Below are 22,424 nucleotides of genomic sequence, written 5' to 3' on the forward strand. Positions count from 1 at the left end.
TACCTGTTTTTTGCTAACTTGGAGAAATCCCATGAGGATCTTCTCTTTTAGAAAGAAAGGCATTTGCTTTGCAGCCAGCCATTAGCAGCAGCAGCGTGCTCCACAGCAGCGAGAGTGGCGCCCCCAAGCTCCTTCTTCAAGAACTACACTTAGCATCTCAGCATCAAGCTGCCATAGCTTTGAACTGTGTCTGGACATCTATGCTCTATGTTTATCTCTATTTATTTTGTGCCTCAGTTAGCAAGATGTGTCCTAAAGTGTAAGAAAGCCTAAGAGAAGTTATTTTTTGAGTCTGGGAATGCTCAAAATTTTTCCATATAAATTAATGGTAATTGTTGACTTTATGCCATTTCAGTTTACAAAAAGCTTCATAGGAATGCTCTACTTTCAGATAACAGAGGAAGCATGTAATAAATTGGTATACTGGCATGTGTTAATGGTGATCAATTCAGCCCTCTTTTTCTTTCTTTCCTTTTTTTTTCTTTATTTCTTTTTGAGTATTATTATGAATTCATGGATTTAAGCATAAGTGATGTCCTTCAATCCATTACAGTTATTTTCTTTGAGCCTCAAGATATCATCTCTTTGAATAGTGAGAGTTTCTAGTTGGCTTGAGTCCTCGTGATGTGATCCCAGTTGTGCTTTAGGGTTTCCTGGAGATCTCATTTATTATCTAACTCTGACCTTGAATCAACCGTTTTTTCCAAGTAGCCCTGTTTCCTTTTAGTGGAAAATGGCAGTTGCCTTTTTAGAAAACAGAGCTAATAAATATTTTATTTTGTGTTGTTGTTGTTGTTGTTTTAATTTTTCTAATGTTTATTTTTGAGAGGGAGAGAGTGACAGAGCACGAGCAGGAGAGGGGCAGAGAGAGAGGGAGACACAGAATCCGAGGTAGGCTTCAGGCTCTGAGCTGTCAGTACAGAGCCCGATGAGGGGCTCAAACCCACCTACTGTGAGATAATGACCTGAGCTGAAGTGGGACGCTTAACTGACTGAACCATCCAGATGCCCCTATTTTGTGTTGTTTCTTAAAAGATAAAATGAGCTATGAGTTCATACTGATACTTCAAATAAAAATTCAAGATCATAATATTTGTATATGAACTCTTCTATGTTATATTGTGTCTCCTTTCTCTCATGCCAAGGATCCTGTTTATCAATGACACTGAGAATGGTATATCTTAAAATATCCTATAATTACTAATTTTTTTTGTTACATATAGCAGTCTTTGAATAACAATACCTACACTATTGCCAACAGTATGATTAGTGAAAAGAGTTTGAAATTTTATTTCATTTTTGACACATCTTTTTGTAAGGCTTATTCAACTAGAACTGTACATTCAAATAACTGCGTTGTAAAGTCACTTGGAATTATTTCTTTGTGTAGCTCTGCCACCAACTAAAAACACATTTAGGTCCATTTGTATCATATCATTTTTTTTATTTTTAGAAGTTTTACTGAAAACTTATTTTGCTTTATAATTAACTAAAATATTTACATTCTTCCAAAGTCAAGTTTATAAAACAAGATCTATACCAAGAAGTCTAACTCCACTCCATTTTTTCTCCCACAGATATAACCACTTGAAAAAATTTTATGATCTTTTTAATATTAGCAAACTTTTTTTTCTATTTTGCTTATTTCCCTAAAATTATGACCCAAAGATGACTCCAAAGTAACATATAATGATACTCTTCCTTTTTACAACTGCAAAGTTTTGCATTGTGTGGACATACTAAGCCATGGTTCTCAAAGTGTGGCTCCTGGACCAGTAGTATCACCAACCATCACCTGGAAATGTGGTAAAAATGCAAATTTTCAGGCTCCACTGCACATGTACTGAATCAGAAACTCTGGAGTTGGGGCCCAGCAATCTGTTAAAAAGATCTCCAGGTGATTCTGATACACTGGAAATCAGTTTGAAAATCACTGGACTATAGTTCATTCAGTTATTCCTCTCTTGATGCACAGCAGGTTTGCTTTAAGTATTTTCTATTTCAAATAACTGTGTAATGAATCCCTTATACATATATCTATCTGTTCATAATTCTGCTAGTATTGTCTTTGGGACAGATGCCTAGATATGGGATTCTTGGATAAAGGATAAGCTCATATATAATATATAATTTTGCTAAATATTGCCACATATAAGTGTTAGTTCCTTAGGCTTTTCCAACAACTACCTTATTGTACTTTAGATATACTTTTGGATATTTAAGAAACAATATCTCATTGAAGTTTTTATTTGCATTTTTAATATGGTTGAGAACCATTTGTATTTTCTTTCTTTTTTTTTTTTTTTTTTTTTTTTTTTTTTTTAGACTCTAGCCTATTTTTCTCTAGGGTTAGTGGAGATTTTGATACCTATTTTTAGAAGTTCTTTACATGGGGTGAACCTGGGTGGCTCAGTAGGTTAAGCATCCTACTCTTGACTTCTGCTCAGGTCATGATCTCACTGTTTGTGAGATCGAGCTACAGCACAGAGCCTGCTTGGGATTCTCCCTCTCCCTCTCTCTCTCTCTCACTCTCTCTTTCTGCCCCTCCCCTGCTCATGTGATTGCACACACACACTCTCAAAATAAATAAACATTAAAAAAAGAAGTTCTTTACATATTAAGACCATTACTTTTTTTTCTGTGATGTTGCATTGATTTTCTCTCAATGATTTTCTCCCTAAAAAAATTTGTCATTTTTAAAAACTTGTATAGTGTCTCTTTCCAAGCAAAAGATTTTTATTATTATGTAATTCCTCAACTCATAACATAGTCCAATTTACTGAAATTGTTACCTTTCAGTTTTAGTCTATCCTACATGTCTCTGAAAGTCTGGTAGGGAGAGATATGTTTTGTTTTGTTTTTTTTTAAGGATAAACCTTTGATAAGAAAGTTTAGTCATAGGAACCTCAGGAGAAAATAAATCAACACTGCTGGAGTATGGAATTTAGTGCAGTGTGCTTAGACACTCAATATTCTCTGTAACTTCTTCATGATTGTTAACAGGTGTTCAATGGTGTTGGCTGGAAAAAAGTTCAAGCTGGGCCCATTAAATTCTCTCTAGGCTCTGCTCTTATTCTCATCTTGGTTTCTGAACAAGTTGGTGCATTAATGCAGTTTTTATAAAGCACTGATGCTTCACACTGTGCTTATTTGTAAAGCAATTCATGTAATCAAAATAGATAGACTCCTGACACATTGGAAGTCTCTGGAAATGGGGAGAGTGGATTATGTTCACTCCCCTGGTGTGAGCTAATTAAGAGAATTCAATGAAAATTGTGCTACCAACTTAAATATTCTGCTTCCATCTCGTGACAAATATCTATAGGTACATAGCAATCATTGCATGACTTTTATGGACCCACTTGCTCTTTTGTGACTATTTCCTAAGCTTCCATGAGGAGGTTTACATGGTAGATGTTTCAGGTTCCTTTATAGAAATTATGGGTATAAACTTAAAAGGAGAGACTTTATTCTGCAATTCAATGCCTATCTCATTTCCTATTTTGGAGGCAGTTTTACAAATATGGATGATTATAAACTCTTGACATCAACACTAATAATATCATATTTGTTTTATGCTTTTTATATTTATAGAGCATTTTGGTCTTGTTTGAGCATAAATGGTCTTATTTGAAGCTCACAGTAAATGCGTGATAGGTGTACAATTCTGCTCCAAATTCCATGGTGGTGAGGTTTCCCATCACACATCCCCAAGAAATTTTCGAACACAAGATGGGTATCCTACAATCAAGTCAGTTCTGACACTATCCAGAGATAGCATCAGCTTCCACAGGTTAAGGGCTCAGTCCCACAAGACTGCCCTCCACTTCAGATGCCAGGTGCAAGTCCAGGTTGTTACTTGTGCTTCTTACTAACTGGCTATAAATCAGAGGTTCCCACACCTCCTTTCTTGGGTTCAATTAATTTTCTAGAACAGCTCACAAAACTCAGGAAACCAGTTTACTCACTAGATTACCAGTTTATTACAAAGGATATTAAAGGGCATAAATCAACAGCCAGATGAAGAGATACATGGGGCAAAGTCCCAAACAAAGGAGTTGTATCCCTGTGGACTCTGGGACCCAGCATAGTAGCTTGTGGTAGCATTCTGGATCACCAGCCTGAAGGTCTCTTGAATCCCTTGGGATTTTTATGAAGACTCCATTACAAAGGCATGATTGATTAAATCATTTGCCATTGGCAAGTGATTCAAACTCTAGTCCTTCTCCTCTTCCCAGAAATTAGGGGGTGAAACTGAAAGTTCCAACCTTTCTATCATAGTTTGTTCCCTTGGCAGCCAGTACCACCACTCCATCTTTAGGGATTTTTCCAGAAGTTACCTCATTAATATAAACTCTTGTAGTTGAAAGGGGCTTGTTTTTTGTTTTTTTTTTTTAACGTTTTATTTCTTTTTGAGAGACAGAGACAGACCATGAGTGGGGGAGGGGCAGAGAGAGGGAGAGACACAGAATCCGAAGCAGGGCTCTGAGCTGTCAGCACAGACCCTGATGCAGGGCTCGAACTCATGAACCGTGAGATCATGACCTGAGCCAAAGTCGAACGCTTAACTGACTGAGCACCCCCCCAGGCGCCCCAAAAAGGGGCTAGTTATTGAACAGCAAGACACCCATTTCACCTTTAGGGATCTGAAACAATTTCAGGAACTGAGGACAAAAGACCAAATGTGATGAAAGATGCTCCCATTGTTCTTAATGCTCAGGAAAATGCAAGGGTTTTGGAAGCTGTGAGCCTGGAACTGTGGACAAAACCCCAAAAATATATTTATTAAAAATCACAACATCACAGGCTTAATATCCTTATTTCACAGGAGTTAAAAGATAACTCATAAATTTTAACTAACTTGCTCAGTGACACACAGCTAGTGAGTAGAGAAGTTAGGACTTGTCCTAAGATGGTCAAGCTACAACTACAGGGTTCTTTGCAGCTGGTGTCACCCCTTTGTTTGAGAAAATTCAATACAGATGACCCCCCATTTACAATGGTTCAACTTAACAATTTTTCAGCTTTACGATGGTGCAGAAGTGATATGCATTCAGTAGAAACCATACTTCACATTTTGGATTTTGATCTTTTCCCAGGCTAGCCATATGCAGAATGATACTCAATCTTGTTGCTGGACAGCAGTAGTGAGCCACAGCTCTCAGTCAACCACACAATCACAAGGATAGACAGCCAATACACTTACAACCATGCTGTACCCATACATCCATTCTGTTTTTCATTTTCAGCGCAATATTCAATAAGTTACATGAGATATTCAACACTTTATTATACAATAGGCTTTATGTCAGATGATTTTTATCAAACTGTAGTCTAAGTGTTCGGAGTATGTTTAAGGGAAGCTTGGCTAGCAATGATGTTTGGTAAGTGAGGTGTATTAAATGCATTTTCAACTTACGATATTTTCAACTTACAATGGGTTTATCAAGACATCACCCCTACTGTAAGTTCAAGAATATCTGTGTACCTGTTTTAAAAAATATGATAGTATTGAATACCACAGATCTTCACTGTATGAGAGGGGAAAGGAAAAGAAATATGTAATATTTAATAGTAATATCCCATATAGATACTGTGTACAGTTGAAAAATTATTTCAAAGAACTGTGCATATAATCTAGACAACTCTTGCCCTATAGGGAGGAAACACAAGGTCTGTGATGATTAAAGATTTGTGCAAAGTCATATCACATGGTGCTGGAACAGCCAGATATCTACTGGTTGAGGGGACAGGAATTGGGACCGCTGGAAGGTAGCAGGTGGGGAGGTGCCCTATCCAAGTAACACAGCAGATTGGTGGTTCTAGATGAGAAGTATCAGGATTCCCAGTAGAAAGGATTTGGAAAGATATGTAGTTGTCATCTAGGAGGTCTTTTCATTGGTAGAATGTTTTCTTTATCCAACATTTATTGTACACTTACTATGTGCCTTGGGGTTCAGAGGTCTTTATGAAAAAGACTGGCCAGAGCAAGGCAGGTTAGCAGAACTCCAAGCGCTAGGCTAATCAAAAGGCCAGCATTCCAATCTCTAGGGAAGTAAGTGAGCAAGAACAGTCAGTACAGCTGTCCAAAAGCAGGAGCCAGTCCTGGACACTTGGGCCCCAGAAGCAGGGGAGGCTGTGACTCAGCAGGAGATTATCAGGGAAGTTCAATGGTCATCACTGGGATCCTGAATCCTCAGTCACATGAACAACAAAGGAGACTCAGGATAGAGGAACCAGAAGTCAGAACATAAGTCACAGCTGCCCATGCACCTGGGATGATCTACTCTTCACCAAATAGATGACCGTGAGGGAGACTTCAGCTTGGAAATGAGCAATGATAGGGAGTGTATACTGACTGTGTGGCACCTCTGTTTTGTTGGTGTGGTAGCAGCATCAATTGCAGGGGTGAGTTTTGTTACCAAAGCAGCAACAGTAGTTGTTTAAGTGAAGGTGAGTCTCTGGCTCTTAGTGACGAGTTTTCATTGGACCCATTCTTTGGGATGGTCATGGGCACTGTTCCTGGAGTTATAGTCTCAAGTCTATTTCTCCAACCCTTCTACTTAGCCTCTAATAAAAATAATTTTTGGCTTAAACTAATTAGAAGGCACTCTGTTGTTTGCAACTAAGAACACTGACCTTTGTCTCTACCTTGTTGAATTGGGGCCTAGTAATAGGCTAAGGCTAGGGGTGTGAAGATAAGAGAGCCTAGGAAGCAGGCACATCCTGGAGAAGAAAGGCAATTTGCAAGGAAAACTGCACAAGATAAATTTCTATAATGATCTGCAGTCCTGCAGCTCAATTCTCAATGTGTAATGTACTCAGGGAAATAATAAACACAGCATATTGTTGTTCTTTGGTTGAAAGGATCATGTAACTATAAAGCATTGTGCATCCACATTTTGTATAAACACAAACATAACACTTTTGGTGAAAACACTGACTAAAATCTACATGAAGAAATAGCCTTTTGGTTAACAATCAGCTTAAAGGTGAAACACTAGCTATTTTCCTTAAAGTTTCACACAAACTAAACATATTTCACATCATGAAAGATACTATGCTATGCTATGCAATCCAGGGCAAGAGAAGTAAAAGAAAGCAGTACTAATGGCAACATAATTTGCTGATAATGTGAATATTTGCTGGATTTGATTATTTCATTCATTCCTTTATTTTGTCCACAATTCAAAGCTGTGGCCCCACATTACCAGGTACTTGTTAGACACAACCTGAATATTCTGTTAGCAACTTATATCATCTTCAACATTCCTGATAATAAACTAATCATCTGTCCCACAAGTGAAATCCTCTCCTGATGTTTCTATTTCTGCTGCTGCATCAGCATTCTCCCAGACAGATCAGCTTGAGATCTCAGGGTTTTATTTGGCTTCTCTCTTGTCCTTATTCAGTCAGCTTCTAAAGGCACTTAACTTCTGGGTTTTCATCTTTTTTATTTCATCCTATAGCTGGCAAGCACTAGATTCATATTTAAAAACAATTTTTTTAAATGCTTATTTATTTTTGAGAGAGACAGAGACAGAGCGTGAGCAGGGGAGGGGCAGAGGGAGAGGGAGACAGAATCCAAAGCAGGCTCTAGGCTCTAAGCTGTCAGCACAGGGCCTGATGCGGGGCTCAAACCCACAAACCATGAGATCTTGACCTGGAGCTGAAGTCAGACGCTTAAACAACTGAGCCACCCAGGCACTGCAACACTAGATTCATATTTTAAAAAGAAGCCAAACTTTCAGTTTTAGGCAAAATACAGGAGAGTTGGAAAATAGTAGGCAATTTATTATTGATAAAATTTGCTACTAGAGCAGTGGTTTTAAAGCAATGCAAACTAGCAAATTTGAGATGCAGAGTAGCACCCAGAACCCACATAAAATTCTGAAAGCACCAAGAACATCAAAATCAAATTTTGTACTAAATATCAAAGAAGAAAATGAAGTGCTGCATTTTTTTTTATTTCTCTATTAAAGGAGAATTTACATTCAAAAGCATGGTTTGATAATCAGTCTATTAAAAAAATGCCTAAATCCATCCACTGTGTGTGTAGTGTGAGTGGTCTATCAACAAAGACATGGTGATCCTTTTGTCTTTTTACAAAATTTAAATTTTATTGTTTAATTTTCTGAAATATGTCAAATACCAGTAGCCTCTGGCTGCTTATAAAATATTTACTTAAAAAAATTATGCAATAAAAAATCCAAACAGCAGCTGAGCTCATAAATAATTTAGCAAATGGCAAACTGACTTTTACTCATGTGCATAGGGCAGACCACAGAGATGCTGCTGCCATGAACCCTGAAGGCAAACATAGTGTGAGAGAATCCTGGCAGAGCTAGAGGGGGAGAAGCCAGAACAAAATACAAATGGCCTTACTCCCTTTTCTGTAAAATTTACATTTGGGATCAGAATTTGTGTCTGTATTAGCTCATTATTATTTTCACAAAATGGCACATGTCGCTATTGAGGTCTCTTAAATGTCTTTCTTTTTTTTTTTTTTTTTTTTTTTTTTAGAGGAGAATAAGATTGATTTTTTTTTTCAATATATGAAATTTATTGTCAAATTGGTTTCCATACAACACCCAGTGCTCATCCCAAAAGGTGCCCTCCTCAATACCCATCACCCACCCTCCCCTCCCTCCCACCCCCCATCAACCCTCAGGTTGTTCTCAGTTTTTAAGAGTCTCTTATGCTTTGGCTCTCTCCCACTCTAACCTCTTTTTTTTTTCCTTCCCCTCCCCCATGGGTTTCTCTTAAGTTTCTCAGGATCCACATAAGACTGAAAACATATGGTATCTGTCTTTCTCCGTATGGCTTATTTCACTTAGCATCACACTCTCCAGTTCCATCCACGTTGCTACAAAAGGCCATATTTCATTCTTTCTCATTGCCACGTAGTACTCCATTGTGTATATAAACCACAATTTCTTTATCCATTCATCAGTTGATGGACATTTAGGCTCTTTCCATAATTTGGCTATTGTTGAGAGTGCTGCTATAAACATTGGGGTACAAGTGCCCCTATGCATCAGTACTCCTGTATCCCTTGGGTAAATTCCTAGCAGTGCTATTGCTGGGTCATAGGGTAGGTCTATTTTTAATTTTCTGAGGACCCTCCACACTGTTTTCCAGAGTGGCTGCACCAGTTTGCATTCCCACCAACAGTGCAAGAGGGTTCCCGTTCCTCCACATCCTCTCCAGCATCTATAGTCTCCTTATTTGTTCATTTTGGCCACTCTGACTGGCGTGAGGTGATATCTGAGTGTGGTTTTGATTTGTATTTCCCTGATAAGGAGCGACGTTGAACATCTTTTCATGTGCCTGTTGGCCATCCGGATGTCTTCTTTAGAGAAGTGTCTATTCATGTTTTCTGCCCATTTCTTCACTGGGTTATTTGTTTTTCGGGTATGGAGTTTGGTGAGCTCTTTATAGATTTTGGATACTAGCCCTTTGTCCGATATGTCATTTGCAAATATCTTTTCCCATTCCGTTGGTTGCCTTTTAGTTTTGTTGGTTGTTTCCTTTGCTGTGCAGAAGCTTTTTATCTTCATAAGGTCCCAGTAATTCATTTTTGCTTTTAATTCCCTTGCCTTTGGGGATGTGTCGAGTAAGAGATTGCTACGGCTGAGGTCAGAGAGGTCTTTTCCTGCTTTCTCCTCTAGGGTTTTGATGGTTTCCTGTCTCACATTCAGGTCCTTTATCCATTTTGAGTTTATTTTTGTGAATGGTGTGAGAAAGTGGTCTAGTTTCAACTTTCTGCATGTTGCTGTCCAGTTCTCCCAGCACCATTTGTTAAAGAGACTGTCTTTTTTCCATTGGATGTTATTTCCTGCTTTGTCAAAGATGAGTTGGCCATACGTTTGTGGGTCTAGTTCTGGGGTTTCTATTCTATTCCATTGGTCTATGTGTCTGTTTTTGTGCCCATACCATGCTGTCTTGATGATTACAGCTTTGTAGTAGAGGCTAAAGTCTGGGATTGTGATGCCTCCTGCTTTGGTCTTCTTCTTCAAAATTACTTTGGCTATTTGGGGCCTTTTGTGGTTCCATATGAATTTTAGAATTGCTTGTTCTAGTTTCAAGAAGAATGCTGGTGCAATTTTGATTGGGATTGCATTGAATGTGTAGATAGCTTTGGGTAGTATTGACATTTTGACAATATTTATTCTTCCAATCCATGAGCAGGGAATGTCTTTCCATTTCTTTATATCTTCTTCAATATCCTTCATAAGCTTTCTATAGTTTTCAGCATACAGATCTTTTACATCTTTGATTAGATTTATTCCTAGGTATTTTATGCTTCTTGGTGCAGTTGTGAATGGGATCAGTTTCTTTATTTGTCTTTCTGTTGCTTCATTGTTAGTGTATAAGAATACAACTGATTTCTGTACATTGATTTTGTATCCTGCAACTTTGCTGAATTCATGTATCAGTTCTAGCAGACTTTTGGTGGAGTCTATCGGATTTTCCATGTATAATATCATGTCATCTGCAAAAAGCGAAAGCTTGACTTCATCTTTGCCAATTTTGATGCCTTTGATTTCCTTTTGTTGTCTGATTGCTGATGCTAGAACTTCCAACACTATGTTAAACAACAGCGGTGAGAGTGCGCATCCCTGTCATGTTCCTGGTCTCAGGGAAAAAGCTCTCAGTTTTTCCCCATTGAGGATGATGTTAGCTGTGGGCTTTTCATAAATGGCTTTTATGATGTTTAAGTATGTTCCTTCTATCCCGACTTTCTCGGGGGTTTTTATTAAGAAAGGGTGCTGGATTTTGTCAAAGGCCTTTTCTGCATTGATTGACAGGATCATATGGTTCTTCTCTTTTCTTTTATTAATGTGATGTATCACGTTGATTGATTTGCGGATGTTGAACCAGCCCTGCATCCCAGGAATGAATCCCACTTGATCATGGTGAATAATTCTTTTTATATGCTGTTGAATTCGATTTGCTAGTATCTTATTGAGAATTTTTGCATCCATATTCATCAGGGATATTGGCCTGTAGTTCTCTTTTTTTACTGGGTCTCTGTCTGGTTTAGGAATCAAAGTAATCCTGGCTTCATAGAATGAGTCTGGAAGTTTTCCTTCCCTTTCTATTTCTTGGAATAGCTTGAGAAGGATAGGTATTATCTCTGCTTTAAACGTCTGGTAGAACTCCCCTGGGAAGCCATGTGGTCCTGGACTCTTATTTGTTGGGAGATTTTTGATAACCGATTCAATTTCTTCGCTGGTTATAGGTCTGTTCAAGCTTTCTATTTCCTCCTGATTGAGTTTTGGAAGAGTGTGGTTGTTTAGGAATTTGTCCATTTCTTCCAGGTTGTCCAATTTGTTGGCATATAATTTTTCATAGTATTCCCTGATAATTGTTTGTATCTCTGAGGGATTGGTTGTAATAATTCCATTTTCATTCATGATTTTATCTATTTGGGTCATCTCCCTTTTCTTTTTGAGAAGCCTGGCTAGAGGTTTGTCAATTTTGTTTATTTTTTCAAAAAACCAACTCTTGGTTTTGTTGATCTGCTCTACAGTTTTTTTTAGATTCTATATTGTTTATTTCTGCTCTGATCTTTATTATTTCTCTTCTTCTGCTGGGTTTAGGCTGCCTTTGCTGTTCTGCTTCTATTTCCTTTAGGTGTGCTGTTAGATTTTGTATTTGGGATTTTTCTTGTTTCTTGAGATAGTCCTGGACTGCAATGTATTTTCCTCTCAGGACTGCCTTCGCTGCGTCCCAAAGCGTTTGGATTGTTGTATTTTCATTTTCGTTTGTTTCCATATATTTTTTAATTTCTTCTCTAATTGCCTGGTTGACCCACTCATTCTTTAGTAGGGTGTTCTTTAACCTCCATGCTTTTGGAGGTTTTCCAGACTTTTTCCTGTGGTTGATTTCAAGCTTCATAGCATTGTGGTCTGAAAGTATGCATGGTATAATTTCAATTCTTGTATACTTATGAAGGGCTGTTTTGTGGCCCAGTATATGATCTATCTTGGAGAATGTTCCATGCACACTCGAGAAGAAAGTATATTCTGTTGCTTTGGGATGCAGAGTTCTAAATATATCTGTCAAGTCCATCCGATCCAATGTGTCATTCAGGGCCCTTGTTTCTTTATTGACCGTGTGTCCAGATGATCTATCCATTTCTGTAAGTGGAGTGTTAAAGTCCCCTGCAATTACCACATTCTTATCAATAAGGTTGCTTATGTTTGTGAGTAATTGTTTTATATATCTGGGGGCTCCGGTATTCGGCACATAGACATTTATAATTGTTAGCTCTTCCTGATGGATAGACCCTGTAATTATTATATAATGCCCTTCTTCATCTCTTGTTACAGCCTTTAATTTAAAGTCTAGTTTGTCTGATATAAGTATGGCCACTCCAGCTTTCTTTTGGCTTCCAGTAGCATGATAAATAGTTCTCCATCCCCTCACTCTCAATCTAAAGGTGTCCTCAGATCTAAAATGAGTCTCTTGTAGACAGCAAATAGATGGGTCTTGTTTTTTTATCCATTCTGATACCCTATGTCTTTTGGTTGGTGCATTTAATCTATTTACATTCAGTGTTATTATAGAAAGATACGGGTTTAGAGTCATTGTGATGTCTGTATGTTTTATGCTTGTAGCTATGTCTCTGGTACTTTGTCTCACAGGATCCCCCTTAGGATCTCTTGTAGGGCTGGTTTAGTGGTGACGAATTCCTTCAGTTTTTGTTTGTTTGGGAAGACCTTTATCTCTCCTTCTATTCTAAATGACAGACAGACTTGCTGGATAAAGGATTCTCGGCTGCATAATTTTTCTGTTCAATACATTGAAGATCTCGTGCCAATCCTTTCTGGCCTGCCAAGTTTCAAAAGAGAGATCAGTCACGAGTCTTATAGGTCTCCCTTTATAAGTTAGGGCACGTTTATCCCTTGCTGCTTTCAGAATTTTCTCTTTATCCTTGTATTTTGCCAGTTTGACTATGATATGTCGTGCAGAAGATCGATTCAAGTTACGTCTGAAGGGAGTTCTCTGTGCCTCTTGGATTTCAATGCCTTTTTCCTTCCCCAGTTCAGGGAAGTTCTCAGCTATAATTTCTTCAAGTACCCCTTCAGCACCTTTCCCTCTCTCTTCCTCCTCTGGGGTACCAATTATGCATATATTATTTCTTTTTAGTGTATCACTTAGTTCTCTAATTTTCTCCTCATACTCCTGGATTTTTTTATCTTTTTCTCAGTTTCCTCTTTTTCCATAACTTTATCTTCTAGTTCACCTATTCTCTCCTCTGCCTCTTCAATCCGAGCCGTCGTCGTTTCCATTTTATTTTGCATTTCATTTAAAGCATTTTTCAGCTCCTCCTGACTGTTCCTTAGTCCCTTGATCTCTGTAGCAAGAGATTCTCTGCTCTCCTCTATACTGTTTTCAAGCCCAGCGATTAATTTTATGACTATTATTCTAAATTCACTTTCTGTTATATTATTTAAATCCTTTTTGATCAGTTCATTAGCTGTTGTTATTTCCTGGAGATTCTTTTGAGGGGAATTCTTCCGTTTGGTCATTTTGGATAGTCCCTGGAGTGGTGCGGACCTGCAGGGCACTTCCCCTGTGCTGTGGTGTATAACTGGAGTTGGTGGGCGTGGCCGCAGTCAGACCTGACGTCTGCCCCCAGCCCACCCATGGGGCCACAGTCAGACTGGTGTGTGCCTTCTCTTCCCCTCTCCTAGGGGCGGGATTCACTGTGGGGTGGCGTGGCCCATCTGGACTACTTGCACACTGCCAGGCTTGTGGTGCTGGGGATCTGGCATATTAGCTGGGGTGGGTAGGCAAGGTGCACGGGAGCAGGAGGGGCAGGCTTAGCTTGCTTCTCCTTAGGTGATCCACTTCAGGAGGGGCCCTGTGGCAGCGGGAGGGAGTCAGACCCGCTGCCGGAGGGGTGGCTCCGCAGAAGCACAGCATTGGGTGTTTGCATGCAGCGAGCAAGTTCCCTGGCAGGGACTAATTCCCTTTGGGATTTTGGCTGGGGGATGGGCGAGGGAGATGGCGCTGGCGAGCGCCTTTGTTCCCCGCCAAACTGAGGTCTGTCGTCGCGGGGCTCAGCAACTCTCTCTCCCTTTGTCCTCCAGCCTTCGCGCTTTCCGAGCAGAGCTGTTAGCTTATAACCTTCCAGATGTCAGGTCCCGCTTGCTGTCGGAACACACTCCGTCCGGCCCCTCCGCTTTTGCCAGCCAGACTCGGGGGCTCTGCTTGGCCAGCAGGCTGCCCCTCTGCCCTGGCTCCCTCCCGCCAGTCCGTGCAGCGCGCACCGCCTCTCCGCCCTTCCTACCCTCTTCCGTGGGCCTCTCGTCTGCGCTTGGCTCTGGAGACTCCATTCTGCTAGTCTTCTGGTGGTTTTCTGGGTTAGTTAGGCAGGTGTAGGTGCAATCTAAGTGATCAGCAGGATGCGCGGTGTGCCCAGCGTCCTCCTAAGCCGCCATCTTCCCTACCTCCTCCTCTTAAATGTCTTTCAAGTAAACAGTGTTTTGGGGGGTTTTGTTGTTGTTGTTTAAAAAAAAATTTTTTAAGTAGGCTCCACATCCAGCATGGAGCCCAATATGGGGCTTGAACTCCCAATGCTGAGATGATCTGAGGTGAGATCAAGAGTCGGACACTCAACCGACTGATTCACCCAAGCACCTCATAAATAGTGCTTTTATTTTAGTTATTTATTATTTTTAAAATATAATTTATTGTCAAGTTAGCTAACATACAGTGTATACAGTGTGCTCTTGGCTTCCCATGATTCATCACTTACATACAACACCCAGTGCTCATCCCAACAAGTGCCCTCCTCAATGCCCGTCATCCATTTTCCCCTCTCCCCTACCTCTCCCCCATCAACCCTCAGTTTGTTCTCTATATTTAAGAGTCTCTTATGGCTTGCCACCCTCTGTTTGAAACTATTTTTCCCCCTACCTTTCCCCCATGGTCTTCCATTAAGTTTCTCAAGTTCCACATATAAGTGAAAACATATGATATCTTTCTCTAACTGACTTATTTCACTTAGCATAATACACTCCAGTTCCATCCACGTAGTTGCAAATGGCAAGATTTCATTCTTACTGATTGCCAAGTACTCCATTGTATGTATGTGTGTGTGTGTGTGTGTGTGTGTGTGTGTATATATATATATATATATATATATATATATATATATATATAAAATCTTCTTTCTCCATTCATCCCTCAATGGACATTTGGGCTCTTTCCATACTTTGGCTATTGTCGATAGCACTGCTATAAACATTGCGATGCATGTGTCCCTTCGAAACAGCATGCCTGTAACCCTTGGATAAATACCTAGTAGTGCAATTGCTGGGTCCTAGGGTAGTTCTATTTTTAATTTTTTAAGGAACCTCCACACTGTTTTCCAGAGCGGCTGCATCAGTTTGCATTCCCACCAGCAGTGCAAGAGGGTTCCCATTTCTCCACATCCTCACCAGCATCTACAGTCTCCTGGTTTGTTCATTTTAGCCACTCTGACCGGCGTGAGGTGGTATCTCAGTGTGGTTTTGATATGTATTTCCCTGATGATGAGTGATGTTGAGCATCTTTTCATGTGTCTGTTAGTCATCTGGATGTATTCTTTGGAAAAGTGTCTATTCATGTCTTCTGCCCATTTCTTCACCGGATTATTTGTTTTTTGGGTGTTGAGTTTGATAAGTTCTTTATAGATTTTAGATACTAACCCTTTATTTGATATGTCATTTGCAAATATCTTCTCCCATTCTGTCAGTTGCCTATTAGTTTTGCTGATTGTTTTCTTCCCTGTGCAGAAGCTTTTCATTTTGATGAGGTCCCAATAGTTCATTTTGCTTTTGTTTCCCTTGCCTCCAGAGAGTAAGGGAAGTTGTTGAGTAAGAAGGTGCTGTGGCCAAGGTCAAAGAGGTTTTTACCTGCTTTCTCCTCTAGGATTTTGATGCTTCCTATCTTACATTTTGGTCTTTCATCCATTTTGAGTTTATTTTTGTGTATGGTGTAAGAAAGTTTATTTTGTGTATGGTGTATTTTGTGTATGGTCCAGGTTCATTTTTCTGCATGTTGCTGTCCAGTTTTTCCAGCACCATTGGTTAAAGAGACTGTCTTTTTTCCATTGGATACTCGTTCCTGCTTTGTCAAAGATTAGTTGGCCATACATTTGTGGGTCAAATTCTGGGTTCTCTGTTCTATTCCATTGATCTATGTGTCTGTTTTGTGCCAATACCATACTATCTTGATGATTACAGCTTTGTAGTAGAGGCTAAAGTCCAGGATTGTGATGCCTCCCACTTTGGTTTTCTTTTTCAACATTACTTTGACTATTCAGGGTCTTTTCTGGTTCCATACAAATTTTAGGATTGCTTGTTCTAGCTCTGTGAAGAATGCCAGTGTGATTTTGATTGGGATTGCATTGAATATGTAGATTGCTTTGGGTAGTATCGGCATTTCAACAATGTTTGTTCTTCTAATCCAGGAGCATGGAATCTTTTTCCATTTCTTTGTGTCTTCTTCAATTTATTTCATAAGTTTTCTATAGTTTTCAGCATACAGATCTTTTACCTCTTTGGTTAGGTTTATTCCTAGATATTTTATGGTTTTTTTGTGCAATTGTAAATGGGATCAATTTCTTGATTTCTCTTTCTGTTGCTTCATAATTGGTGTATAGGAATGCAATTGATTTCTGCGCATTGACTTTATATCCTGCAACTTTGCTGAGTTCATGGATCAGTTCCGGTAGTTTTTTGGTGGAATCTTTTGGGTTCTCCACATAAAGTATCATGTCATCTATGAAAAGTGAAAGTTTGACTTCCTTCTGGCCAATTTGGATGCCTTTTAATCCTTTGTGTTGTCTGATTGCTGAAGCTAAGACTTCCAATACTATGCTGAATAACAGTGGTGAGAGTGGACATCCTGCAGGCTCTCTCTTCCTTTTATTTCTCCACAGAAGGGGATCCCTCCCCTCTGTGCCTATGCCATCTGTTTTATCTCTCCCAATTCAGTCACAAACCTATGGCCTGCCAAGTTGTCCCCGTGGGCCCCTAGAGATGTTTCTGTCACCGTGCAGCCTGGATTCCTAGAATTCCAAGTTTTCTGGCCTCAATATTCCTGTGTTCAAGGGACAAGGGAACTTCGGGTCCCCCTACTTTTCCACCATGTTGACTCACTCCCTCATTAACAGTGTTTTTAGAAGGGCAATGGAGTGCCAATGGATTTCTGTTGGCCTTTGGCTGATAGGCAATCAATCTGGTGTATGTGGTTCCATCCTAAAGCTTTGGGTGGAATTGCTAGGTAGATTTTTATGGTACTGAGACCCAAATTCTGTTAACTACTTACTAGCTTGAGGCTTGAAATTCATTTTCGTTTACTAATATGAATGCACAATTTCTACGAAGCTGTAATTAAGTGTTTGTGAGTCTACCCCACAGTTTATATGCAGAGAAGTAATGGGCTTTAATGGAATATTCTTGCTAGCTGCACTGATGACTGGGTGCAGTCTTTCCCAAAATTCAGTGTCCCTCTGCTAATGTTTTCCTTCCCTTATGTATCAGAAGTGAAGGCCTCTAGGGGATTACTCTTTTGAGATGTATAAAGACCCAGGGAAACAAAGAAGGGTGGACAGCTTTATCAGTGATTAGATGACAGCTACACAAATATACTATGGCCTCCCTGTTTTTTATTTCAATGGGGATTTTAACATTTTGTATCTAACTATAGAATTTTTGATGATGATGTAAGTTGTAACAATAAATGAAATTTTATTTGTTCATCACAAAGGTGAATAACTTTGAAATATAACCTCATAGTCTCTAATGGCCAGGTTTATAATTACTTAGTTACATTATTTGTTGATCAATTGACATAAGAAATGGTAAGACAATGCATAAATATTATCTGTAGGAACTTCTAGAAATATCTTCTTTCTTAAAGCCATGTATATCTAATAAAACTGAAACATTACAGAAGGTTAGCTTATAATTTGCTTTGTTTTTCCTTGTATCGTTTCTTTTTGATTTTTGCTTTCCTGAGAAACCAAGTTATGAAAAAAACAGCAGTTGCACCCTCTTGCTCAGAACTCAGGTGTCATAGTTTAAAAGTATATGTTTGGCTTGCACAGTGAAACCTTGGTTTGCAAGCATAATTCGTTCCAGAAACAGGCTTGTAATCCAAAGCACTTGTATATCAAAGTGAATTTCCCTGTAAGAAACAGTGGGAACTCAGATGATTCAGTCCACAACTCAAAAATATTCATATAAAAAAATGATTATAATATTGTAATATAATATAAAGTAGTAAAGAAAATACAAAATATAAAGAAAAATAAATGAATTCACATGCACTTACCTTTGAAAACCTTCCTGGCTAGTGTGAGAGAGACAAGAGAGAGGAAGATTCTTGTGTAGGACAACTTTCACTATCACTAAGAATCACTGCTATCTATTGGCTCAGTGGAATCTTTTTCTGCATGGGGGCCATTATATATGCTCGCATGGATGTTGACTACAGTAAAGTATTAATAAACTCTTGTCATACACTGTATTTGATGTAACTGGCAACAAGGCAGCAGAGGAAAGGGTTTAAATCTGCAGGCAGCCTGACCTAGAATGAAGCAAAGCATTCCTAATCTTACTCTTGTATGGAAAAGTAAAGGGCTGTCCATACGTGCTTTGAAGTGACAAAAAATACACTAGTGTCAGTGTGGGCACCTTCCAATGTTCTGAAAAATCACTGATTTCTGCCAAACACCTTGGTCTGAGACCCAGCATCTAAGAATGGGAGATGATCACCCACAATCACACAGTGAGAAAGAGAGAGAGAGAAGAACCATTGGCTCAGTTGTGATCATGTGATGTTCAGCTTCACGTACTTACTACTCGTATTGCAAGACATCGCTCATTTATCAAGTTAAAATTTAGTAGAAATGTGTGCTTATCTTTTGAACACTTACAGAACAAGTTACTCGCAATCCAAGGATTTATGTAGTTAATATCCTCCAGGGATTATATTTTGTGTATTATTCAGGCTTATAATATGAGAAAAAATATTTCTATTTTTCTTCCATATCAGTCAAATCATGTTTCTCCCTTTCTGCCTTCCCAGAAGGGATGACCCATCTCACATGATGGGTAATCCTGCTTGATAATAAATACTATCTTTATTTAATATTACTATTTGACTTTCTTACCAAAAGAGTATAAGTAGGAATATTCAGTATCTTTACAGAACCAGCCATACACTTTCCATCTTATTTTGAGAGGCTCTTTTTTTTTAAGTGTGGCACTATGGAAAGCCATCCTCCTTAGCATTTGCTCCACAAATATGCCAGGTTTTGTCCTGGCTCAAGCTTTTTGCACTTCTCCCAGAGATCCAGATGGACCACCTCCCTCACTTCCTTTAGGTTCCTTTTTCAAAAATTTTCTTATAAGAAAGGCCTTTTGACCAAGTTATGGAAAACAGCAACCTTCCCCAAACCCATACTTCCTATTCTGTTCATGCTTTTTTATGTTTCTTCATTTAATTACATGACATATTATGTTTCTCAGTGTTGTTTATTGTTTGTCTTCAACCACCAGAATGTAAGCTGAGGACAAGAAAGTTGCCTATTTTATTACTGCTTTATGTGTACATTGTCTAGCATAAAGTCTGACACATAGTAGAGGCTCAATTAATATTTTTTAAATGAATAAAGAAATTATTGAATCAGATATTTATTGTCAGACATTTATTATTTAATAATAATTCAAAAGATCTGTTGTCTGTCTTTGTGATGTTTACAGTCTAGTGGGCAAGAATGTGATGCCAGCTGCCCTTTCTCGTGAGTGCAGTTTAGATGTGTTCCTGTAACTTCAATATGCAAATATTAATTGCTCCAAATCTCCAGAAAGCTCTATGTTTTACAATCACCCTGCCATAGCCCTCTGAGCCTTGATAATAAGTTACAGTCAATTCTTGTTATTTACAGAAGTTATATTTTATAAGGTCACCATGAACAGTCAATGAGCAAATACTGAACCATTGTTCCTAAGGGAAATACAGGGTTAAGTTTCTGTTAGACTCGGACCACAACATTTTCATCAACGGATCAAGAAATAACCTTGTTTTATGTGTGTTTCTCTTATTTAATATACACTGTTGATTCATCAGCATTTGAACTCATGGCCAAAAGCACTATAGCTCATACCTGAATAAAGCTTATCTAAAACATGTATTTTTCTCTAAAAGTCACATCACAGCCTTGTGGTAGGAGCATGAGACAGCACTTCAGCACTATGTTTGTGAACCATATTAAATAGTGATATCACCAACAAAAAGGAAAAATAGAAAAAAAATGGCACTAAATACACTGTAAAAAAAACACTTGTTTATAGTATGAGAACTGAAATAAGAAGGCAGAGTGTCACCTTATTTGACCTCAGCTGGGAATGTGCTCACGGGATGACTCAGATTTTTTGCTGCTCAGCACATGTTCACAAATGACCACAACAGTGCCACAAATATTAATTTGGGAGGTTACAAATAAATTTTAGCAAGTAGGCAAATTTGCAAATACAGAATCTGCAAATAATTGGAATCAACTGTATTTAAAGGGTAAAGGAAAGTGAAGAATCTAAGATAGTACTTAAGTATCTGGGCCAGATAGATGGTGGAGGATTAGCAATGTTAGTTTTTAAAGAAACTTGTGGAAGAAATTAATGTTGATTGGAGCTCTGGCTGCTTCCCCAGTGGAGTTTCTAAAACTTGAGCAAGAACCAATACTTGTGTATTTTAATAACACAACTGAAACTACAGAAAATTAAAAAAAAATGTAGCTATGTCTACAGAGAAAAAGGAAATCCAGTGTTTAAATAATTCATTCAATTTTGGCAAGACAACCGATTGCTGTGTTTTTGGCTCAGTCAGTTCTGGCCCTCCGATTTATTTCTTATTCTTTAGAAAATCTGGTGTGTTTCTCTACTTAAAAAAAACTTTTTGAAGAAATTTAAGTATAAGTTATTTTAAATATGAAGTACAGAAAATAATATCATAATTCGTGTGCTGATTGGTCATCTGTTGCTACTCAACAAACCATCTCCAAAGATAGAGAGACTTAAAATAGTACCTGTGCTCATGATATGATGGATCAGGAAGAATTCTGGCCGAGCACAGAGGGGATCGCTTGTTTAAAAGTGCTTCAGCTTCTGTAATGGTGGCTTTTGAAAGCTGGAACAGTTTAGGTGGGGCTAAATGTCTGGGACCTCAATTATATCTTTCATCTGGGTTTCTCACTTCTTCTCACATTACATCTTCTGGGCCTGTTGTGTCCAAGATGGTTTCTTCACTATTAGCTTGGTGCCTAGGCTAGGATAGTTGGGAACAGTAGGGGACCTCTTTTTCTCACTCCGTGCACGTCATCTCCACATGACTAGCTTGGGTTTCCTCACAGTATGGTGATCTTAGAGTAGTCACGCTTCTGGTTTTTCCCCAAAGGGAACATCCCAAGAGACAAAAGTGGAAACTCAGTCTCTTACAACGTTGGCTTGAAAACAGATACAGTGTTATGTTCTCCATATTTTAATTGTTAAAGTAATCACAGAGCTCACCCAGAGTCAAGAGGAAGGGACAGAGACCCCCAGCAATTGAAGGGAAGAGTGTCAAAGAATTCACGCTCATTTTTAGTCCACTGTGTGTACCCACTGCTGAGATTTAATAGATGTAAGCATTTTCCCTTTAATTGTCTTTATATCTTTCTCCTAAAGAAAGATAACATTACTGTTAAAGTGCAAGTCCTATTATCCTATCACATCACTCCTTTCCCAAAGGTAATCATTTTCCTAAAGCTGTTGTATCTCAATCCCATGCGTTGATACAATAAACAATATATGCCGGAGTTTTATGTGTTTTGAATTTGCACATATATGATGATTTATAGCTCAAGTCTATTTGCAACTTTCTCTTTTTACTAATCATTATGTTTTTGAGATGTATACATATTTGTAAATGTAGCTGTGGTTCATTTAAACTATTGAATAGAATTATTTTGTATGTATAAACTATCATTTATTTATCAATTTCACACACACACACACACACACACACACACACACACACACACACACTTTCTTTTATTAAAAAAATGTTGCTGCAGGGGCTCCTGGGCAGCTCAGTCGGTTAAGCGTCTGACTTCAGCTCAGGTCATGATGTCACGGTTCGTGAGTTCAAGCCCCGTGTTGGGCTCTGTGCTGACAGCTTGGATCCTGGAGCCTGCTTCGGATTCTGTGTCTCCCTCTCTCGCTGCTCTTCCCCTGCTCATGCTCTGTCTCTCTCTCCTTGAAAAATAAATAAGCATTTAAAAAAAAAAAATGTTGCTGCAAACTCCTCGTACATACTTCCCCTTGGATACAAGTGTAAGAATTTCTGTAGGACTACTCTGTCCAGTATGGAGCCATTTG

Source organism: Panthera tigris, chromosome B4 (assembly GCF_018350195.1).
Source record: "Panthera tigris isolate Pti1 chromosome B4, P.tigris_Pti1_mat1.1, whole genome shotgun sequence".
NCBI lineage: Eukaryota > Metazoa > Chordata > Mammalia > Carnivora > Felidae > Panthera > Panthera tigris.